The sequence below is a fragment of the Mytilus californianus genome, unplaced genomic scaffold (genome assembly GCF_021869535.1).
Source record: "Mytilus californianus isolate M0D057914Y unplaced genomic scaffold, xbMytCali1.0.p SCAF_6, whole genome shotgun sequence".
NCBI classification, from domain to species: Eukaryota; Metazoa; Mollusca; class Bivalvia; order Mytilida; family Mytilidae; genus Mytilus; species Mytilus californianus.
The window spans coordinates 81,340,448-81,366,392 of NW_026262712.1; the positions used below are offsets into that span (position 1 = coordinate 81,340,448).

The 25,945-nt window shown below is 32.5% G+C and overlaps 2 long non-coding RNA genes across 2 annotated transcripts; both read left to right on the forward strand.

Annotated features, from left to right (window-relative positions):
* The first annotated feature begins 11,375 nt into the window (after nucleotides 1–11,375).
* On the forward strand, nucleotides 11,376–15,867 carry LOC127706043 (uncharacterized). The gene is made up of 3 exons (XR_007984161.1): nucleotides 11,376–11,433; nucleotides 14,570–15,020; nucleotides 15,738–15,867. It is a non-coding gene; the product is annotated as an uncharacterized LOC127706043 (long non-coding RNA).
* Nucleotides 15,868–16,717: 850 nt separating this feature from the next.
* On the forward strand, nucleotides 16,718–25,897 carry LOC127704176 (uncharacterized). Its single transcript, XR_007983174.1, has 3 exons — nucleotides 16,718–16,801; nucleotides 23,221–23,365; nucleotides 25,165–25,897. It is a non-coding gene; the product is annotated as an uncharacterized LOC127704176 (long non-coding RNA).
* The last annotated feature ends 48 nt before the right edge of the window (nucleotides 25,898–25,945 follow it).

Below are 25,945 nucleotides of genomic sequence, written 5' to 3' on the forward strand. Positions count from 1 at the left end.
GCTGACTGCCTTTCGACGACTAACGGTTTGTATTGCTCCCCATTGATATATTGCGTCTTGCATTATTTGGGATGAAAATTAATTCCAAAATTTGAAAAAAAATTATGGAGGACTAAAATGTTTCTTTTATTATTACCCCCGTGCTCAATCCCAGCAGTAACACATAGCAGAATCTTGAAATACGCCACAATAATAACGCTATGAATGTAAACTGTATGTGTCGGCAATTATTTACAAGTCTTAAGGACAGAATTATGGTAGAAAACGAATGTTATGATAACCAGTAAATCAGTGAATCTTCCAAACTATTTAAATATTATTAAGAATAGTTAGGATAGAAAGTTGAAGCCTCAACCAAAAGTCAAACTACATATGCCAATTTGCAGTTGCAGACGAAGGTTTAAAATAATTTTGATATTTGCGCTGAGACAAACATGTAGTCGTTTAAAGTATTTGGCGCAAGAAGGTATTGTATGAATCATACCTTTTATATCATTTAAAGCAATTTAACAGATGTTGTTAACATGTTTGTGTTGCTTTTTGTGGCATGTTCCCAATGGGATCGAAACTGAAAAATTTGATTGTCTTAGAACTCCTCTCAGACCATTAAAGATAACATGGTATTTCATGTCTAATCGACACTGTAACAGTTTTATCCTGCAATCAGCCAACTATTGTACAAATAACAGGTACACAAATAAATTTTTGCTTTATTTGTACTTGTACAAATAAAGTCTCCTGTTACCCCTTTTCCATGCTGAGCAAGCGGTAATGTGGATATTTCTTTTTGCGTACCAGTTCATTTTGGTGTCCTCTTCGCGGTCCGCGTTTAAACTATGTCGATTTCTTTGAAAAATTAGAGACAATGATTTAAATTTTAACAACTAAAGTTTCAAGTGTTGGGTGTAAATTTCAGGATAAAAACAATATATGTACATTGTCGGAAAATATAAAATGTATTTGTACTCGCTGCGAAACAGGAGAAAAGCTCGGCGAGCCTCGCTTTTCGTCCTGTTTCTAAAGCTCATACAAATAAATTTTATATTTTCCGACAATGTACATATATTGTATATTTATATGTCCAATATGATTCTGTAAATTTGATTTTTACCATTGAGCCAGAAAAAAAGAAAGAAAATGTATTTTACAGTTACCAGTAACTAGAATATAGTGAACATCGTAAATTTTTTGGTGCACACTTAATATTGAAAGCGTTGCGTGTACCAAAGGTTTCAAAAATTTTAAATTTTGCCCTTTGGACAGAAAAAGGACGAAAACCTTTATAGAGTTACCCAGTATACAGTGAAATGATGTGATTGTCCCAGAAACCCACACAATGCCAGTTCTAATAAACGACCGATTATCTAATTTTAGGTTCGTTCCTACAATTTATTATATTCGGTTTAGTTTTTCATCTTCAAATTTCAAGTTTTAGATGTTTCTATTGTATATTGAACAATACTTGGTAAAATATTTTTAATCCAACTAAGTACTTTTGCAACATGCTCATAAGGAATGCTCAGCCTGAAAAATATAACCGATGTATCTTAAGTCAACCAAAGCGAGGAACTTTAACTACTGCATATAGGACCGTTTGTTAAACGGGATTTTCTTCCTTGTACTCTATAGGTAAACATATTTTTGTGACTTTGAAGACTACGTTTGAAAGTATTTGGTTATATAATCGTTATTACGGGCAGAAGTCGAAATATATACATAAATTATGGCAGCCAGAAATTTCATAACTGTGGTGAAAAAATGTAATAATTTCTTGATACAAGGTAAATATATTAATAATATGCTAAAGAAGACGAAATAATTATTAAATGTCGATATGGATGCGTGAGCTTTATGCAAAATTACATAAAATTATTGGAAAAGAACGAAAATGTAAAAATGTATTAAATTATTACATTTTCCTCTGAATATACATAATAAAGGAAAATGCAAAGGTTCAGCCTACATTTGAAGTTATAATTAAGGAACATGCAAAGGTTCAGCCTACATTTGAAGTTATAATTAAGAAACATGCAAAGGTTCAGCCTACATTTGACGTTATAATAAAGGAATATGCAAATTTTCAACCTACATTTGAAGTTAGACGACTAGATAAGCAAATAAACCCAAACACAAATGGTCTCATCATATCATGCATAGATTATCATTTTGAAATAAAAAAAAAAAAAAAACCCAAAGACAAAAATAAAATTCATTATACACATTCATTCATCTTTCCAATTGAATGTGAACTTTTCATTTCTATATACTCTGTAGCAATATCCAAGCAACGCCTTCATATGGAGTATATATCTCACATATATTACGATATTCATATATTATGCGTTTCATATCATAATTTCCTTGACAGAGGATTGCGTTATAAAATATCTGTGTCCCAAGTTGCCAATATTGATGTAACAACAATGCCGTTCTCTTTTCTCGGTTGTGAGATCACCGGATGAAACTTATCACTGAATTTGCTTATCACTGAATTATGCTGACCATGAGCAACATGACAGTGTCACTAAAGGAACAGGATCTGATTAGCCTTTCAGAGAACCTGAAGTCACCCCGAAATGTTAGTGGGGTTCTTGTTGCTCAGTCTTTAGTTTTTCCTGCTTTATTTTGTAGATATGTCTTTTCTTCATCTATTTGTTTTTATGCCATTGCGTTGCCAGTTTCTCTTCGACTTAGTCCATTTGGCATCTTTCGCGTTTTTCTATACTACATTAAGTGCAAATAATTTAATTTTGGATGTAACACGTCTTCTAATTGGCTGAACGATTTTTTCTATCAGCTCATAAACATAATTTTGTCATGTGACCGTCACGTCATCAACGTTTTTTCATGATATACTCCTAAAAAATGGAATTTAGAATTAAATTATGTTAAAGGAATGACTGTAATAATTTTTCTGTCTATTCGAGATAACCTCAAAATTGTAGTGCACACTTTTAAATATCCTACTACGCGGGTTATTCAGTGTGCACCATATTTTTGATGTTATTTCTTCATAGACAGAGAAAAAATATTAGTCATTCCTTAGATAAATTCGAAGGTAGCACATTAACGTGTAATAATGAACACAACGTAAAACTAAGTAGTGCTTATACTTGAAAATGTTGTAAAGTTTCTCAAAAAGATAAGGAGACAAGGCAAATTTTGTTGTAATTCAAAATTGAGAGATGTTGGGAATATATTTCATTATATGTATATTATATATTATACCCTCTGAATATTAGATACATTGAACAAAATGAAAGTAAAAAAAATTAAACAATGTCTGTAGGACGTTCCACCATAACGACGTGATTATCTAGATAAAACAAAGTTTCACTTAAAACTTTTTATAGCTGATGCTACATTTAGACGATTATTTATGTCCAATCTTATAATAATGTTAATTAGTTTGACTATTTATTTCTAAAATGTTTCCTGATATTTAATATATATATATAATGTATTTCAATTTTAAATGGTTAATTCCACAGGATCCTCAAAACAAAATTGTTTACCATTTTACGTCGGTGACAAACAAGTAGGAATAGTACGTCGGGACATTCTCGGTCATCTACAGAAATACAAAGATGTGTTCATCGCCTCCTCTTCCAAACTGAAACTGTCTGATGACCTGAGAACATTTAAAGAAAGAAGTGATAAAGTTCACGAAGTACTGAAAGATTTAAGAGAACAAAACGTATTAGACACACTAAATGGATGGAGAAATGAAGTAAGAAATATGTATAACAATTAAGATGTTGAAAGCTAATGTAAGAGATGTACTGTAAAAAAAAGCATGATACATACACATTTTTTTCCAATGTTAAAATAAATGTACGTGAACGTAAATTATGTAAAGCCTATTATAATTATGAATAAATCAACAAACAAGAGCAATTGTTGTAAAAATGTTAATGATTTTGTGTCCACTAGTGCATTGTGTATCATATTGATTTGTCTTTTAACGAAAAAATGAAGAAATATATATTGCAAATCATGTCTGTACCGTAGCAATGGATACTGAGCTAACAGTAAAAAACGAATAAATCAGAACTGATGTTCCTAGACCCCAAATGATAATCGTTTTCTTTTCTTTAAAACTGAGCGTATTTCTTTTTAAGAGGAATGCATTCTTTAATTGGGATTCACTATCATTGGTCCTATGTTGTCTCGAGTTGAGAAATATTGTTCACAATCGATTCACAAATAATGAAGAAAAAATAGGCATTAGAGATATGTTTCTTTTTAAGAAATATAATAATTATTTTTGTGGTAATATAAACTTGAAACGTGTATCATTAAAAGTTTTGTTTCTACTGTGAATACCCTGTATCAATGCGGAAGATCAACATTATAGACAACTTTTTTAAATGTCTACTGCATTTTCTGTGCTGCTAAGAATTTTGAGATAAAGGATATTCATTCTTCATTTTGAAAGTATGTTAAAAAACCAGTAAAATATCGTGTCATGTCGGCCTCTAGTAAGTGTTCTACAACTTATCTTTTAGTGCTTTTTACTAGTACCTTAACTACTTTCAAAGAACTTATTATTAAGTTTTGTAATAAAACATATGAAAATAGTGGAATTGACTATTTTTGCAGTGTAAAAAATCCTTTGGATGTTTTAGATAAATTACGTGCTTTTGATGGTCCTCTTGATTCTGTTGACAGTTTTGACTTTTCAACTCTTTACACTACACTTCCACACACTGTTATCAAACAAAAGTTTTCCTATTTAATTAAACGGTCCTTTGGTAAATCTGAATGTAAATATATTTGCTGCAAAACTTTTAAAGCCTTCTTCTCTATTAGAAAGGTAAATATGCTAGATATACTCACTGAAGGTGTGATGAGATGATTGAAGCTGTTAATTTTCGCCTTGATAAAATTTATGTACGTTTCGGCAATACAGATTATAGATAGGTTGTGGGTAATCCTATGGGCATCGATTGCGCCCCTTTAATATCAGATTTGTTCTTGTACTGTTATGAATAACAGTTTATGACCAAGCTCAGTAAAGACCCGTCTAATTTGCTTTTAATTGATAAATTCAACAAAATTTACCGTTATCTTGATGATATTTTTTCATTAAATAATCAAGAATTTTCTTAATTTACTTCCGAAATTTACACAAAGGAACTTTCTTTAAATAAATCAAATATAAAAGGTAATACATGTCCTTTCCTAGATTTAGATATTTCAGTTTTACACAGGAAACTCTACACGACGATTTTTCGTTCCCTATTGTTAAATTTCCTTTTTTGGACGGTGATGTTCCTTTGGCACCATCTTACGGTGTTTATATATCACAACTCGTTCGCTATGCTCGTGTCTGTTGTGACGTTTTGGATTTCAATGAAAGTAATCAATGTATTACTAGTAAATTATTGAGTCAGGGATTTCGATACCACAAATTACTTACAACCTTTACTAAATTCTTCCATAAATCTAAAGATTTGGTTTGGAAGTTTGGTTGTACCTGTAGAAAACTTATTTCAAACGGGAAACCACATCCTAATTTTTATGGAGATATTGTATACCGAGTCCGGAGATTTAGATATGATCCGGGTAAACTTATTGATCCTTTAAATAAACTTCTTCTAAAAGGTTACCAATTCAAAACTATAATTAGATCTTTGAATATTGTTTTTATTGGTATTAATTTTGATTTTGTTATCAGTAATTAAAATCAAACTAAATATTATTTTTATATTCTTATGCACATTCACGACTCTACAATCTGTCGATACCTGTATCTTGGCATTGCACAAGGTCATGTTCTTGCCTGACTGTTAATGACGTCTTTTTGCTAAATCCATTGGTCGTTGGATGTGTACTGATTGATATTTTAGTCTTAGATGCATGATTTTTTTATTAGTTGTTATTGGTTTTGAACTAGCTGTCAGTAACTACGAGTACTCTCATATCTTTACTCAGTGTCTTTTTGTTGTGGGGATAAGTACCCGTCCATGTCCACTCTGTATTTTTGTTAAATGTTTTTTTGCTTTGTATCCATCTGATGAATGAGTTAAGCCCTTTTCAGCTGATTTTTAAAGTTTGTTCTTATGTTGTACTGTTACACCACTGGCCCAGGTTAGGGGAGGGTTGGCGCCTTCAAACTATTTTTACCCTGCCAAATTCTGTATGTGCCTGTCCCAAGTCAGGAGCCTGTCCAGTGGCTCTCGTTTGTTGCTTTATATCATATTTGTTTTTCGTTCATTATTTTGTACGAAAATTAGACCGTTAGTTTTCTCTAAGAATTGTTTTACATTTGTTATTCGGGGCCTTTTATAGCTTACTATGCGGTATGGGTTTTACTCTTTGTCGAAGGCCGTACGGTGACTTATAGCTGTTAATTTTTGTGTCATTTGGTCTCTTGTGGAGAGTTATCTTATTGGCAATCATACCACATCTTCTTATTTTTATATATATATTTGAGACCTTTATCTATAATGATAATAGTAATACGAAAACTGGATACATGTATCCATATATTTGTACTTTTTTATGATTAATTTCAAATTGTAGTCTAATAGTATTAAACTTTGAATTATATCACAATTTTTACTACAACTAAAATATTCAAATATCAATGTCATTGCGGTACACTGAATAACTGACGTTCTCTTGTCAGAATTTGGCCTGAACATCTATAAAAGTTCAGGCATTTTGAACTACATTAAGTTCATATGACCGTTCTCATTTACCAAAAGCCTTTAAGGATGCATGTGTTTTCTATACTTGAATGACTTAGTTTTACACGTGTACATATACTTTCTTTTAAAAGAAAATAATTTGTTTTATCCAAATCTTTAGAAATGTACTATAGTTGAACTACTATCTTCCTGTACTATTATAATTCAACGACAGCGTTTCTGTATACAGTCACCCTAACCATTATTCTCGTTTGAAATGAAATTCGGCAATCGCACACCTGAAGTGCGTCAGGAAAAACCTTGATGAAAGAAAAATAAAAAGCGTGGAAAGAAGATAGTAACAACCGATTCTGAAAGAACAATTTTTTACACCTAATCATTTTACAATCGTTATGACAAAATGTAATCAACTAGCGAGAACGAATGGAAAATATAAAACTACAACAAATAAAATCGTTTTATCAATTAATGACTTTCAAAATTTTTATTGAGTAAATATGACGAGGATTCTTCATTTGTCCTTAATCAATGAAGTGTAATGTTGACAAAACTGAAGCCATATGGACTGGGTCAAAATAGGTAGTATGGAAAAACTTTTGCCTGTAAAATTTTTTGTTGGAATCTTTCAGGGAGTTTCAAACTATTTGGTATTCAATTTGAGCTTGCAAAAGCGAAAAAAAACTCTGTGTAGTTACAGCTGATTAAGACAAACAGTTTCAAGTCATTGCTATATACTTGGGTATACAACTCATTGACATATATTGGAATGTTAAAGTTATGAAAAACTTGAACACTCCTAATATTGGTTCAAGTCCTGACTGTCGTTCCTAATCCCCAGACGAGGTTCTGAAGGAGGTTTACGAGATACGTTACAGAAAGGAAAATCATGTAAAGTAAAGCGATCAGTGGCAAAGTCTAAATTCTATAAAAGAGAGGCGATACCAGAGGAAATTCATACTCTTAGGTCGAAAATAAGCTGACAACGAGATGACTAAAAAAGAAAAAGACAAACAGACAAACAGTAGTACAAAAACACAACATAGAAATCTAAAGACTGCGCAACGCTAACCCCACCAAAAACTGGGGGTGATAACAGGTGCTGGGTAAGCAGATCCTGCTCCACATGTGGCACCCGTCGTGTTGCTGATGTTAGTACAAATCCGAAAAATAAGTCTAATTCGGTAGGTCACATTCGGGAAAAGGGGGACGGGATTGTAGGTACGACATTAGGAATATATTTGTTATCATCTGTGAAACGTATATTATATAACGGTCAACCAACTCGTGATGGCGTCCGTAAAACTTACGAAGGGATGCCTTCAACTTCACCACTTGGAACTCTTGGTTTAAAAGCTTCCTTGTGAGCAGCAACCCTCTATCAAGGAAATCATGATAGGAAATACAAGCCCTGGAATATCGTATCAACTGGGAGATATATACTCCGTATGCAAGCGCTGCTGGAATGTTGCTACATAAAAATGGAAAATTCACAATTGGGAAGCTGAAATCATCTCTTTTGTCGTAAAGTTTTGTTTGCAACCGACTCTCATTATCAATTTTTAGTAGATGTAAGTCAAGATATGAGGCAAACTTAACTGTTTCTGTTGTATCCTTTATCTCTAGTTCGATGGGTTAGATGCATTCAACATAATCACCAAATGTTGAATTATTTAGTGAGGGAACATCATCTATATAGCGGAAAGTAAAGTTAAAGGATACTGCCAACTTCTTTTGTTTCTTTCGAAGAAGTTCTGTATGAAGTCAGCCTCATATGAATAAAGGAACAAGGGGAACAGTTGGTTGTCATGGGAATGCTGATCGTTTGTTGAAAAACACGTCCTCCAAACGTAACAAATATGTTGTCAATCAAGAAATCAAGCATCTTGATAATGTCAGTTTCAGAGAATTTTTTGTTCGAATCCGAGTGATTTTTTACAAAGTAGGATTTATCCCTCCCTAAGACAAGATACTTGTATCTACGTTGGCCATTCTTTTTTATGAAACAAATCAGGACCAACTCTTTCAATTTGTCTTTTAGTTTAAAATTTTGAATACTTGTGTAAAATGTAGAAAAGTAAAATGTTATAAAATTTAAAACTTTTAATACTATTGCAGGATGAAATAGTCTTAGATTGTATGTTCTCTAAAAGATCTTTGTAATTTTTTAGTATTCATATCTGATTCACGCCACCTCTAGAATAGGTAGTTTCACAATAATTTTGAAGCCCGCCATTTATTGCTGATAAAATTGATGTTAATAAATTAGAAAGAGGTTTCGTATAGCACTTTGAAGACTCAGCAATATAACGTTGTTTGTAATGACACTTATGTAGTTTAGGTATCCATACAGTGCTGGAAAATCCAGTTTTTTCATCTTTGGTTGAAATTCCAAAGAAACATACTAGTAGAACAGACATATCATTATCCAGGATTTCCTCTTTAGTAAGTGTCGTGGGGGTATATGTTGAGTTTCCATGTGAATTGTCAAATCCTAATTCATTTATCAAGCAGTTTAAGTAATGTGATTTACACACAAAAACGATTTGTTTGGGGCTTTATCTGCGGGGACAACACCATATTTGTCATGGAGGTAGGACAAGTGTTTTGCAACATTTGGATCTTTAAAGATTGATTTAGCATGGTATTATTAGACCCACTCAGTTTCTTAATTCTGATTTGTATCAACGACCTCACGGCTTTTGTCTTCTTTCCCGCATTTAATCCATTGCCTGGCATAATCCTAGACTGAATCCGTCAGTATTTTGAAGTTGTGTTTCCAATTGATGTTTCTAGGCCCACGATATTTTGGGTCTTTTGATAACACATGTCACAGAGAAGTGTTACTGACAATATTTAGGTCACCGGTTATAACGTGACAAGCCGGATTATATATGAATGGGGAACAAGCACAGGTGCAATCAGTAGGTTTAGACTTGAAGTCGCCAATATTTAGATCCTGCAAAACTTGTTTGTAATTGAATATTTTAGTTGCAACTGGTTTGGTATAGGTATAAGAAATGATAGGTACAGACTGGTCTTTAAAATAGGGAGGTATTTTCGAGTGAACTGATTTATGATGAAGGATATTGCTGAAGTTGATGGCATCGAGACCTTTGTTGGCAAAGGAAAGTTTAAGAAATAAAGGATCCTTTCTCCTTTTCTCCTATAATGGAGGTCTTAATATGCCTTATAGCATGCTATCCTGGAAAATGTTTCCTTGTTGTAAAATAAGTTTAAATTTGAAAAGAAATACTGATTTTCTGACCCAGTTCATATGGCTGTCCTTAACAACAAACTAGATGGCAGGATGATCTTGAAGTTCAAACATATTGAAAGATGTGATTTTTATATTAATGATCTAATGACAGAAAAAAATTTGTTTTAGAAAGTATAATATCAATAACAATTTTGTGGAGTTTTATTGTATTATAAGGACATTTCCAAAAAGGTTGAAAAGTATGTTAGAAGGTAGTTCTTAGTTGGACAATATTGAAAAAATAATGAAAAAAGAATAAAACTCCTGTAAATTTTTTATGAATTTATTTTTTGAAGAAATTAAAGTGCTGGTTTTATCTTCCCGTAAAAATAGGAAACATATTTAAATATGCAGATAGAAATTGAAAACTATCATTAACTATTATCCGCTATATAGATGATGTTCTCTCATTAAATAATTCTAAATTTGGTGACTATGTTAATCGAATCTATCCCATCTAACTTGAGACAAAAGATACAGTTTAGTCCGCCTCATATCTTGACTGACATCTAGAAATTGACAATGAGGATCAGTTGAGAACGACAAAAGAGATGATTACAGCTTCCCAATTGTGAACTTTCCATTTATATGTAGCAACATTCCAGCAGCGCCTGCATACGGAGTATATATCTCCCAGTTGATACGATATTCCAGGGCTTGTATTTCCTATCATGATTTCCTTAATAGAGGATTGTTGCTCACAAGGAAGCTATTAAACCAAGAGTTCCAAGTGGTGAAGTTGAAGTCATCCCTTCGTAAGTTTTACGGACGCCATCACGAGTTGGTTGACCGTTATGGAATATCCGTTTCACAGATGATGACCGATATGTTCCTAATGTAGTAACTACAATCCCGTACCCTTTTCCCGAATGTGACCTACCGAATTAGAATTATTACCGGGTTTGTAATAACATGAGCAACACGATGAGTGCCATATGTGGAGCAGGATCTGCTTACCCTTCCGGAGCACCTGATATCATCCCCATTTTTGGTGGGGTTCGTGCTGCTCAGGCTTTAGTTTTCTATGTTGTGTTTTATGTACTATTGTTTGTCTATTGGTCTTTTTCTTTTTTAGCCATGGCTTTGTCTGTTTATTTGCGACATATGAGTTTGTATGTCCCTCTGGTATCTTTCGCCCCTCTTTTAACTCCATGCTTTTTGAAACAACCCGAAATTCGTTTATACAAAATTTCTATTTTCTATTTCTACCATATAATTTAATTCTTTTCAAATGCAAATCAAAGGAGACTGAGCTATTTACATTTTGTTTAGAAATCAGAGAAACTATATTTTAAATTTTTGTATAAAGGTTGTCATGACTACTGACATTTAATAAATGTTTGATACTGACAGCTACATTCTTGAAACGAACATAACCTGTAGCATAGAAAAGAAAAGTCATCAGATGTAGGTATTGTGTCTATTACACGATACACCTTATTACATGTATATTTCAGACTTTTGACATTAGATCATCACCTAGAGAGGATCCTATACTGAAAGTTGAAAGATCAGGGGCATGTAAGTCTTGTAAGATGACAGGTTTGCATTTCCTTGACTGGTTGTTACCTAAAATATCTACCTACATTTATTTTTCACAAAACTTAAATGACATAAATTTGAATAGAATAAAAACAAACAACTTAACTTTCCATATGTTCTTTAAAAAATAAATACAAAACACAACATAAGGAGATATCAACAAGACCAATAAGGTCAGGCGCTTGGACCAAAGGAAACCCCCCAAAAAAAACATAAAATAAATAAATTCACCCATGAAAGACAATATAAACAAGTTGAAATATCTACTCAATATGAAAACAATATCACTAAAGGTCTGGAATTTTTGAAGATTATTACAGAAAAAAGAAATTGATTAGTAGAACACTAACTGAAGCATAAAGACACATTCTTCATGTTGAAGATTATAATTACATATTAGTTATATTCCAATGATCTAAAGTCAGACAATTTAACGATTCGGACGCATGCAATTTAAAAAAATAAGAAGATGTGGTATGATGTTCAATGAGATAACTCTCTATAATAGACCAAATGACACAGAAATTAACAACGATAGGTCACAATACGGCCTTCAACAATGAGAAAAACCCATACCGCATAGTCAGCTATAAAAGGCCCCGAAATGACAAATGTAAAACAATTCTTAGAGAAAACTAACGGTCTAATTTACGTACAAAATAATGAACGAAAAACAAATATGATATAAAGCAACAAACGAGGTCCACTGAACAGGCTCCTGACTTGGGACAGGCACATACAGAATTTGGCAGGGTAAAATTAGTTTGAAGGCGCCAACCTTCCCCTAACCTGGGCCAGTGGTGTAACAGTACAACATAAAGAATAAACTTTAAAAATCAGCTGAAAAGGGCTTGACTCATCTGATGGATACAAAGCAGAAATATATGTAACAAAAATACAGTGTGGACGTGGACGGGTGCTTATACATCCCCACAACAAAAGGCACTAAGTTCAGATCTGAGCGTAGGTCACCTACGGCCTTCAACAATAAACAAAGCCCATACCGCATAGTCAGCTATAACAGGCCCTGAAATGACAAATGTAAAACAAATCAAACGAGAAAGCTAACGGCCTAATTTATGTACAAATTAATGAACGAAAAAAACAAATATGTAACTCAGCAACAAACGACAACCTATGAATTACAGGCTCCTGACTTGGGACAACATAAGAACAAACTATAAAAATCAGTTGAAAAAAGATTTACTCTTCAGATGGATACAAATAAAAATACATTTAACAAAAACACAGAGTAGACGGGTACTTATTCATCCACACAACAAAAAGACACTAAGTACAATCTGAGCGTACCTTTAGTTACTGACAGATAATTCAGCGCCAAAAACAACTAACAATAAAAAATCATGCATCTTAGACTAAAATATCAATCGGAACACACCACACAACCAATGGATTTAGTGACAAAACGTCATAAACAGTCAGAGAAAAACATGACCTGGTGCAATGCCAAGATACAGGTAACGACACATTGTAGAGCCATGAATATGCATATGTATATTAAAATAATATTTAGTTGGATTTAATTTACTGATAAAAAAATCAATATTAATACCAATAAAAACAATATTCAAAGATCTAATTAGAGTGTTGAATTGGTAACCTTTTAGAATAAGTTTATTTAAGAGATCGATAACTTTACCCGGATCGTTTCTAAATTGCCTGGCTCGGTAAACGATATCTCCATATAAATGAGGATATGCTCTCCCTTTTGAAATAAGTTTTATACCGGTACAACCAAACTTCATCTGCGAGTATTCTCAGATCTGTACTTAGTGTCTTTTTGTTGTTGGGATGTACAAGTACCCGTCTAAGTCCACTTTGTGTTGTTGTTAAATGTATTTCTATTTGTAGCCATCTGATGAGTTAAGCCTTTTTCAACTGATTTTTATTGTTTGTTCTTATGTTTTACTGTTACAGTTACACCACTGTAACACAGGTAAGGGGAGGGTTGTCGTCTTCAAACTAGTTTAACCCCGCCACATACTGTATGTGCCTGTTCCAAGCCAGGAGCCTGTAATTCAGTGGTTGTCGTTTGTTGCTGTGTTACATATTTGTTTTTTCGTTCATTAGTTTGTACATAAATTAGGCCGTTAGTTTTCTCGTTTGAATTGTTTTACATTAGTCATTTCGGGGCCTTTATAGCTGACTATGCGGTATGGGCTTTGTGCATTGTAGAAGGCCTACGGTGACCTATAGTTATTAATTTCTGTGTCATTTGGTCTATTGTGAAGAGTTGTCTCATTGGTAATCATACCACATCTTCTTTTTATATTCAAAACCAAATCTTTATATCTATGGAATAATTTAGTAAAGGTTTAAGTATTTTGTGGTATCGAAACCCCTGACTTAATTATTTACTAGTAATACATAGATTACGTTCATTGAAATCCAAAACGTCACTACAGGCACATGCATAGCGAACAAGTTGTGATACATCAACAACATAAGATGTTGCCAAATTAACATCACCTTCCAAAAATGAAAATTAACAATAGGGAACGAAAAATCGTCCTTTTTGTCGTAAATTTTAGTGTAGAGTTTCCCGTGTAAAACTGAAATATCTAAATCCAGGAAAGGACAGGTATTACCGTTTATATTTGATGCATTTAAATTAAGTTCCGTTGATGAAATTTCGGCAGTATATTTAGAAAATTCCTGATTATTTAACGAAAAAAATATCATGAAAAAAACCCGGTAAGTTTTGTTGAATTCATCAATTAAATGCAATTAAGACGGGTCTTTACTGGGTTTAGTCATAAACTGTGATTCATAACAGGAAAAGAACAAGTCTTCTATTAAAGGGATGCAATTGGTGCCCATAGGAATACCTATAACCTATCGATAAACTTTATTGCCGAAACGTACATAGATATCATCAAGGAGACAATAAACAGCTTAAATCATCTCATCACACCTCATCACATATTTATACAGAATTACTTCAGATATTTTTACAGAATTACATCAGATATTTATACATAATTACATATTCTTATATGTAAATATAAGAATAAAAGAAGATAAACAATTAATGTAATAATTAAGAATGATATTGCAAATAAATAAAAAACTTATTTATCAAGCAATATTGCAGGTTTGTTTGGTGTTATAGTTTATGCTGTACACATCAATGGTGATACTACAAAAGACAACCAGTTAATGATGTGGTTTGGTAGACGATGAAACTCTAGGCCTACATATCATAATATGTTAGATAATATGGTAAGTATATATCAGAATATTAGTTTTTTAAGCGATAAAAAAAAATGTCACTAATGGAAATTGTAAAATTTGGGGCCAATGCTAAATATCTCAAAATATTAATTGCATAGCGTGATGAACGATATCTTTTAATCAGCTTTACTTTATATTACACAGTCGTTGAGTAAAACAGATTTTTCTGTGTTTGTGACATTTTTATTTCAGTGTTCAGGTGGGCTGACGTCAGGACAGAGTGTCAGACAATGCGCTATTAAAGAATGTGCAGAAGAGGCATCAGTACCAAAAAAACTGACAGACAAACTAAAAGCAGTAGGATGTGTGAGGTAATCTTTTACTCTCTTAATTTTTTGTATCATTAAAAACAACGGAAATTGTTCATATATAGAAAGAGACCATATAGTATGTTTTGTTGATACGGAACGTTCATTATCTAAAGCCGCTTCACAGAGGCATACACAAATTTGAAACAAGTTTGATTTTTTAAGATTAATTGTAAAGTATCAACAAGTTATTAAACAAAAGCTTAAGTATTTGAAGTACATGATTATCATATTTTCAGAAACTAAACATTTTCAAAACAACCAATAACCTTCCTTTAGCAATGGACTGCAATTTTTGCCAGTTAATCAGTTTATAAACATGAAAATCAATTTGTAACTTGAAACCTAGCTTTTTTTCGCTAATTGTTATTCCTGATGGACGACTTCAAACTAGAGGCTACGACAATCGTGCACATTTCAACTTTCCAATTGTTAACTTCTCATTTCGCAGCAGTAACATACAATATGTACCATCGTCGGTAATCTTATAACCCTATGCTGTCAGATGTAGTTTTTCTGTCGTAAAGATTTCATATTTTAAAACGCATATATAGTTGTAGTAGGTTATATATTCTATTAGTACAGAATAATGCATTATGTCGTTTTTACTATCAATATTTTGTCACATCAAATAAAGGGATACCAGTTGATAAGAAAAATGTACGCATAGAAATATTACGAAACCATATCATTTATTTTAATACCTTGATGTGATTACAGCCATATATTTGAAGATAAACGAGGAGTTTTCCCTGAGTGTGAGTATGTATTTGACCTACATCTACCATCAAATTTTTGGCCTGTGAATGCTGATGGTGAAGTTGGCAGTTTCGAAATGATTACTATTGAAAAGGTAGAGTCATAATCATATTGTAGAAATAATATAAAATTATTTCCGTTTAGGTGTTTCATATTAGCCTTAATTTTCCCATTATGTGTGTAATTTTAAATTATTCGAAAAAATAAGTTGTCTTTCCACTTAAATTACGTTAACAGTATTTGGAATAAATTTTCGCATTTTTTATGCCCCCGCTGCGGCGGAGGGTGCATTAAGTGATACCCTTGTCCGTTCGTGCGTACATTCCAAATGGTTTCCGTTCTCTAACTTTAGTTGGCCTTATGTTTTAAAACTTATCAACAATGCTTATTATAAGCCTGGTATGAAACGTAAGGGGAGTCTGATGTGGCTACATTTCAAATATAGTAAATGTCTAATTACGAAACGTGAAAGGTCAGTAAACGGGTAGCAAAAAGATATAACAAAAATACCGAACTTCAATGTAAATACAAAACCAAACGTTATCACCCAACTGTAAGGAGTGGAAAACAATTGACTTGATACATGCATTTTCCGGAGAAAATGGTGGATTAAACTTGTTTTATAGTAGAGAGGCACAACATTTATGTTTATCAAATTGTGAATTGCACAGCTATAACAACGTTAAGGTGTAGTTACTATGGTTTTCCCTTATTTCCTCAATCCTCTTTTTGAAAAGTTAAAATTACAATAAAAACTTCAATGTACAGTCAATAAAAAATCATGGAAAAACCGTATGTTAGAAAATAGACGCTGTTTTAGCCTTAGTAATACGCAGTATGACTTTCTTAACAAGGTTTTAAGTTTTTAATCATATGTGGTAATGTCCTAACTGTTAGAAAAGTTTGAAAGAAATTTTGGTTTTGACAGATAATGGATAATATTGGTTTAGAGGACTTCAGGCCTAGTTCAGCAATGATTGCATTGGATTTCTTAATACGACATGGATTTGTTTCACCAGAAAATGGTAAATATTCTTTCTTTCACTTCATTTGAGCCCAACACATAAAGTAGTTATATTATGAAAGAATACCACGTATAAGGAAGTGTGCATCATTTCAAAATTATAGGCCTCATACCTCTACAAAAGAATTAAGGACACATTATCCTAGATTACTTTTCCTTGGGTAACTAATTACGTTTGATTGTTACAGTGTGATTAATCTATTAGATACTTGATTTTACAGTTTGCAAAATACAAATTTGTGCGCAGTTATTGGTTGAATTGTCGCAGGCAAACTATTGGATATAATCAGAAAAAATCGTACACTTGACACATTGAGCAGCTCTCGTAACACGTTTATTGTTGCCTTTGTAAAAGGTAAAATAGCAAAAACTACAAGGAAAATTCAAAACGGAAAGTCCCTTATTAAATCGCAAAAGCCATTATATTGACAACAATGTGTGAGCAAAACAAACAGACATAATTGGTTTAAATTTTCAAAAAAGGAGGTACAGCAGTCAGTAAGCTTTATATTAGATTTTCCCCAAATACCAGAACAGTTTTTACAATATACCTACAGTCACGTTTAGGTTAATGCTTTCGGTGTCAGTTAAACTCCATTCAAACATATCCCCTGCATGTATATGAAGATGAAGTTAGCTTCCCACCTCAGAACACGCAATTGACTTTCGATTCATGCTTCATTCACTTCGACAAACGTTATATCAAATTAATTACCACGGTTTTTAAGGAGCATTAGTTACGAATAAGATGAAAATTTAAATACGATATTTAAGTTTCAAGTGATTTGACAAGCGGAATACAGAAATGATATTTCTGTATTAACAGTCAGTTTGGTTTGAAATAAGCTCCGAAGAAAAAGCCAACGCTGATGTACTATTGGCTTGCAAGTTAATAAGTCACCCACATTTGAATCCGTATTAATGCAACCTTTAATTTGACCATTGACTAGAGATGGGTTGGGCATGTGTTCAGAATGTGGTCAGGATGTTCATTCATCAAAAGAAATGAATGTCAACATTGAAAAGCGAAACAAGCGAGCCACCAGAAATAACCTTTAGTTGACTGAACCGGTGCACAAAACAAATCATACTTAGAGTTGTAAAACTATGATTTACATATATTTTTTGATCTGTGACATGAAATCAAACACATCCAGACAATCGTAATAATGCAATTGCACATGTGTGCCTGTCTGTTTACGTTTGATTTCATGTTTATATGGGGTTATATAACCAATGGCAGTCTTCGGAGGTCATCTCGATTAATAATTAGATGGTGTCTAGACTAAAATAAGCCCGAAATATTGATACATTACAACGAGTCTATTGTTAACTGTATATTTGTTTATGTCATTTGGATATACGTTTAAGTATGTTATAAATCAAATATGAGAATATGTTTCAAATCGGTGAACATGAATTTAGCCATAATTACTAGTCTTATAGCTATTATATACACGTATGACTATGTTTACCAACTGTTCATACCTTTTAATATTTTTCTCAATTTTGTAAGTTTAGTTTTTTAGTAGTTGATTTCATTCCAATGGTTGAATTTGACACATTGATTGCACAAATGTAGGTAATGACAGTTTCTTTTTGAAGATTGTTTTATATATTACCATTCAGTAGTGTTCTTATGCTTATTTCCTTCATTTTTTGGGGAATAGAGTAAATAAGAAGTATATTATGCTATGATTGAATTTGTTTTGCGTGAACCCCCTGAGTGGGGGGTTCACGCCTATATATTGGTGAGTTTTGGTAACGTCTATGGGCCATTTGGATATCTCTGGAAACAAGAATCTCGGTACCTCTCGAAAATTTTCTATCATTTATACAAGTAGTTATCTATGTCTTTGATAGCAGGGGCGTAGCTACCTTCTTACTGAAGTGGAATCACAAACTAAAGGGCTAGGGGTACGGTGGCCGCTCAAGGCCCCCAGTGGGTGCAGGGCACAGTCCTGGTAGGGGGCCAGGGGAGCGAAGCCCCCAGAAGCTCTGCATATATAGCGTTTCGAAACAATCACAACCGTAAAAAAACTTGTACATTTTTGTTGTGGTTTTTTGGTCAACTATTTGTTAAACTTAGAGTCGAATGAAGACTTAACATTGTCGTTTGCGTTTTTTGAACGCGTGAGAGCTTTTAAAATCACGGAGATGTGTTCCATATGCTAGTATTTGTATTGAGCAAAGTATATCTATAAAAAAACAAACAATAAACATAAACACAATACAATACTATGTGGAGTTTCTGTTAGCATAAACATATAAAACAATCAATCAGATTGAATCGAAGTCTTAAATACGAACTAACCAGCGAAATTGTCATAAACAGACGTACACCTGATATCTAGATTTCAATACGGCAACCTAATTTGAATCTACATAGAAATAGTCATATATTTATTTTCTGACACAACTTGAACAACTTCAGTGGTTAGCGGTCCGTGCTTAGCTGACAAGTTACAAGGGAAAATTTCTGTACTTACTCGATAGACACACTTCCAACAGCAGTAGACCAAATTTCTGCCCTACCGTGATCAAATAACCTACGTATTATGTTGTTCTTGTCTTGAATATGCATGGAATATTCGCAACTGGACGACTACCAAACAATATAATATACAAGTTGCTTTCTTTAAAAAAAGAAATACAATCGTGAATCAAATGCCTGTTTGGTATATAAGATCAGATATTGCTATATACAAACGCATGATTTTATCTCACACTGTTGATTTTTTTATACGATTGTGTGACACAGAGGGAAGCAGGAATAACGGTGCCAATTCAGTATAGCGCATGTTCAGTACGCAATTTAAAAATCCCGTTTTTGCCATCTCATTTCCATTGAATACAGATATTGATTTAAAGAAAAATAATTTGTTACTAAGTTGTACTATTTTTTGCTTATGAATACAAACGATTTTTTATCGCCCTTATGTGTAAGGATATCGTCATATTTTTTCGCCAAAAATGCTCTAGGCCTCTGTCAATTAGATTATTTAAACTCGCTAATGAATAAATATTGCCTCAACTCCTTGAAAACAAATTGATGGAATTCCCAGAAACTTGCACTGATTCTTGAAGTTGTGCACCTGCTACTTCAATTTTTCGTCTGATTTTGTGTGTGTGTGTGTGTGTGTTTGGGGGATGGGGTTCACATACCACAAAGAATATCACTCAGTGTGTCTGTAAATCGTTTCATATCAATAGAATTATTGTAAGGACTCAAACTAATATTCATTTATGAACTGTTTCGATATGACATATAATTTCTGCATTTAACACACCTGTAAGATGCTTTTGAAATTTCGTCGTAATTTCCAGGGTTAACTTGCATTTATTAATAAGATTAAGTTAATAGATGCATCACGTTAATACCCCTCCCACTCTGTCGGATTGAGCAATTCCTATATGTTAACTTTGTCCGTCTCTCTCTTCCTCTGTATTGTTTTTTTGTGAAAACGACGTGGATGCATGTGCTGTCGTGCCTCCGGGTATCTACGCCCCTGGATAGGTCCCTCTATGGATAGGCTACCACGAGACATTGTATATTTCAACAATCAAAGTTCATTTTGAGATCGGATTGTCAAAAAAATAAAGACTAGGTTGCAGTCAAAAAATCATTTATATGTTAGAACCTTTATGCCTTTTGACAGAGCATATGTGTTTTTAATAATGCGAATGTTTATCAAATATCAAGTATAATGACAATGTAGTTATATAATTCATGCTTTGAGACGGTCCATGTACGCGTTGTCTGTGTGTAGGATTTAATACAGATTGTGACAATAAACCTGGGAATAGTTTATTAATATATATTGTCCCGGAATAAACTGATTATTTCTGAACGTTTATCACGTGATATTTTGTATTTCAATCATAGCCTGGGAAATTTGTCGGAAAGCATGAAGAAAATTAACAAAACGATATTTCTGTTATAAATATTTATCTTAGGTCGGAAACACAGCGTCGGAAAGCAGAAAGATAATTAAACAAAAAAGATTTTTCTGTCAAAAATATTTAATTCCATAAATAGATTCTACCAGACAAGGAGAATATTCATTAAAATTTTTAAGTTTAAACTGAGACTAAATTTTTCTTAATAGAATATAATTAAAGATGGTATATATTCGTGTATTATGTCCCACGGGTTTGAACAGCGAACACATTTTTGAAAATTGTATGCAACATATGAGCACCAATGAGCCGGGATGCGTACACATAAGTTAGTATCTAAATTTTAAACGGTAGTGAATGAAAAAATTACTTGTATGGTTTCAATTCACAAAGATTTTAAATCCTTCTCACAAAAACGTAATTAATATTTTACAATAATCATAAAAAAAATTAATTACTTAGTCACTACGTTAATTATTTTTTACTGTTTTAATATGGATTTATAAGTCTCCGTTTATATTTTGTAAAGCAATACATTCATATAGTGGAAAGTTGGACTTTAAGAAGAGATTGATTTGATAAATAAATTGTCCCATCTGTAAATACTTGAGGTTTGTGTTTATTGATATTATATCCTAAATTTTCGGAAAAGAATCATTAACAGGAATGTATATTTATGTTTATTATTAAATTTCAATAATTATTCTTTTTTTTAATAGTTCAACCATATAGCATCTAAATCTTTGCAATATAGTACGATTTTGAAAATTGTATTCATTGTGTTGACCAGCTATCCTACACGTCTTGGTTCATTTACATTATATATCACCCTGTTCACACGACACACTATCGGTTTGCGCTCACACAAATTCCGGAATAAATGGCAATGAATCCGGAGTCAAACCACTGGAGGTAGGTAGTTTGACATTAGAATTGAACTATTAAACATTAGATTTGAGCCTAGATTAACATATGTGATGACGCAAATGCGTATTCTTATCCAGAGTATCAGTGCGTCTGCTTTCTATTTACTATTTCTTGCGCAAAAAAAACATGCATGGATAAATATTAGTTTCACTCGCGAATGTGAATTTTTGCTTTTTTTCATCTAAATTCAGGACACGGCAGTAAGAGCTTGACATGTGACTTTCAAGCATGGTCATCATTACTTAAGGTATTATGACCTCTAGCTGTTTTTCTTTTCTTTTGTTTTATTTTGAGTAACTGTCCTATTATAAACTTTTACATTTTCGAAACGCTAAGGATATTTTACCCCAGGAATAGATTACCTTAGATGTATTCGGCAAACCCTTTGTTTCGAAATTTTGGGTCCTCATGATCAATTCCTTTAAACTTTATTTGGTCTTTTTAACTTTTCTTATTCGAGCGTCACTGATGAGTCTTTCGTAGACTGAATTCGCGTCTGGTGTACAACATTTTAATCCTGGTATCTTTTTAGATCTACATATCTTTTTATATGAATTGGTTCTTTTGAGAGTATGTTGAGGTATTCATAAAACTTCTGAATATAAGATATTCTTCAAAACCAAATTTTCCTGTAGAATATTTGGATTGATTCAAGTGACTTTAGGAAATCCTTAAAATTTGAGATGTTTTATGAGACCAAAATAATTGTCGGTATATAAGAGGTCCCAATGAAGCTGGTGTGTTACTCTCAAGAAAAATTCACGAAACCTTCTTATAAGTTGCATGCCACAGGGTTTCACTTCACATGGAAATTGGACTTTAAATTTATCCTTACATCATCTACCATGAGTACAGACAGCTTCAGTAACGAGTATAAGAATAATTGAAGGCATCCAGGAAACAAAATATGAAGTCATGATAGATAAAAGTAAATGCATCCAGATTATAAAGCAAACCAAGTGCTTAAATTTATATTGTTCCAAGTAATAAAGAAAATAGTCAAGCCTTAAAATGTAAATTCAAATAATAGCTGTATATATACACTTTTTTATTCACAACTATCCAACATTTCTTTCAATTGACTTGTACAAGAATCTAAACACAATAACTTATGTTCAACAAAGGTGTTTTAACATCATCATTATCTTATTCTATTCACGGTCAATTATTTCAAATCAAAAGCAAACACAAATTTAGCAACATTTGTTTGGTGACTAGTCAGCTGTCTCGGGTTCACGTTTTGCTTTTGTTTTTTTAAAGAAAGCAAATTGTTCTTTTCTTTTAACAATTTCCAAACACTTATGGCTAAAGAATTCAAGAATAATTTTTTTATATAGCACATTTAACTTTTGTTTCTATCCCATAACTTTTGCTTAATACATTTCTGTATAATGTACAAAATCATACCTTAAGTGCTTTTTGATGAACCGTATTCAAGGTACAATTTTGGTAGGTTGCGCCTGCATTATGCTGCGCACAGTTTCACTCAATGATATATACAATTTTTGTACAAATTTGGCCGTAAAGGAACATATCTAAAGTGAAAGTTTTTAGTTATAAACAAATTATCTTACGTTTTACATTTTTTTTCAGAGAAGAATTATGCATACTTAGTAGAAATGATGCATATACCGCTACAAAGTTACTTCTCTTATACAACTCAATTGTTGAGCAGATAGGAATTACAGCAATATTGAAGACATGAATAGTAGTCTTAGATAAATATGCTATGTTTCAGGTAAAAAACTGAAAATCGACTTTCAGATTAAATTTTATTTTATTATCTAACGCATTTTATTTGATTCATAATGAAATATTATGAAAATCTAGAAAACAAAATTGAAGTTTGGTGGTAATTCAATTGTTTAGTATTATATAAGAAATGTTCACCAGTTATAATGCACAGTAAAAAACAAACACACATTTTTACCGAAAGTTTGTACATTAACTGCCAAAAGATATAGACTTAAATGGATCCTGTTGAACAACAGTGGATCATGATAGTCAATAATATTTGATTTCATGTAGCAAGCGTAGATAAAATCTAATCAGAGTTACACAGCTTATAATTTGGTACACAAGACGCGCGTTTTGTCTTCACAATACTCATTATTAGCGTTTTGAATAATTAGATACTAAAGTCACAGTAAAACAGAATAATGAACATATCAGTGATTTTTAATGTGATCGCAGAAGTGCTGACTACTGGGGTGTCGATACCCTTGCCCAACGGAACGTTCCCCGGCTGTTGCATCGACCGAGAGGTTGTAAAAACTTATCAGCAGTGCTCGAACCATTACAGTTGGAAGGTCAAATCATAAAAGAAGATGGAGCATAAAAAAATAGACCAGTTTTAGAATTGCTTTTTTTATTTTACTTCTTATCAAACATCTCTTGGAAGTTAACACAAAAAATTCAAAGTTTATTACTTACTAGTATATGGAATTATAATTAAATAAAAACAAATAATTGAATTAAAAAAATTTCTGTGTATCATCTAATCACTGTTCTTTCAAAAGTTTTAATGAGCCCTAGCAGTATGAGCAGATATGAGTTCACATGGATTAAACCCTAAAGATTCATGCACAGAATCCCTAACAGCAAACAGAAGTAAACACATACCTTCATCCCAATTTTTTTATAACTCAAAACACATAAATTATATTCATCAGTGTCCAATGGAACCTCTCTGAGGCATCTTGAAGTTATGGATGCTATCCACTCGACTTCTACTGATTTATGCATAACTTATACGTAACTAATAGTAAATAAAACAATCCCTACATAAAATCTGAACCTTGAGCATACTGAATTGACTACAGGAGTCCTATTAAAGTGAAAAATGTCACAAATGATACAAATACTAGCAGCTCTAATATTCCTTGGAGGCACACATAGTATAAACTCATTGCCAGATTGTTTGTATTGTAATGGTCCTACACAGGTTATACATACTCAAAATTTCTTTTCTATATTTGTTCTTGTCAACTATCTGATGTATTTTTTTCCATTCCTCGTCAGCAGGCACGTCATGGGGTTTATATTTTCTCAACACAATTCCTGACCTCAGTCTCAACCACTGTTTAAACACTATTATAAATTGAAGACACCTCAGACAGTGACGAAACGCCCTTAAAAGAAGATTGAGAACCAACAGTTCCCTAAAGATCTTTTTCTGTTTGAAGATTAGAATTATCACCTGTTATTAAATGACACAAAACCTTCAGCAACAAAGGGTTCATAATCCTTCAAAATACAGAGAATTTAACGTTATCCTCTTGAACAAGGCCTACTAAATCTTGTTTTGTTGTAGCTGAATTAACAGGTTTAGTGAAAGGGATAGTACTCATTTCTTTTCAATTCTCTGGGGGGTCCAACATTTATAGAATAACTTCAAACAGGTTCATTGGTGGGTCAAATGATTATTAAAATTTTGGATTCCAGATTTTTCTTTGTATTCAAATCTTTTTTGATCGCTTGAAACGTAAATATTGATATTATAAATTTTAAATTCATAAGAAAAATGTTCTTTTTCAGAAAATGTGTTGTGGTAGAAAAATGAATGACAAACTGATATGAAGAATTTTCAGCTCATCGTCGTCTCATTTTTAAACCAAACATCCTCATTTATTCAGAACTAGGCACTACAGATGATACAAAAGGCACCACAACAATTATTAGACTTTAGTTTGAAAGCTTATTAAGTGATTTTCAAAAATAAATATTTTATTCATGGAATGACAGATTGGTCCAATTCATTTCTTTTATTTCATATAATTCTTCATCAAAATAATTATACATATACACACATTGTTTACATAATAATTTATTTCTACATAGACTAGGTGTGTTGGCAAACCTGTTATCCGTAGAGTAAGTCTTGTGCTTGAGGTAGAGGGTTCGATTTATTCATTTAGACTCACTGTGTTTAGACTCGTTTGAAAATACAGTAGAGGTGGACATCTGGATATCAATTAAAGACCAGCGCCTTTACGTATGACACTATTTTAATCCCCCCCCCAAAAAAAAAATATACATAGAACATATGCAGTAAACCGGAATGATATTAGCGGTGTTATAACAATGTTAATGTGTGCTTTAACTCAACCTCCAATCAGCAAATGATAAAATTGATACAACGACTTCAAAATTTATGCTCAGCAATTATCAATAATATAGAAATAACTCCTCATAAAATGAGTGTCTCGCCTATAAATGGACACATCTGAATGACTTTTGAATAAAGAACAGCAATAATGGATTATCTCTAAATATATATTATCTCTGTATAATGTACAATACACAATCATTTGGAAAC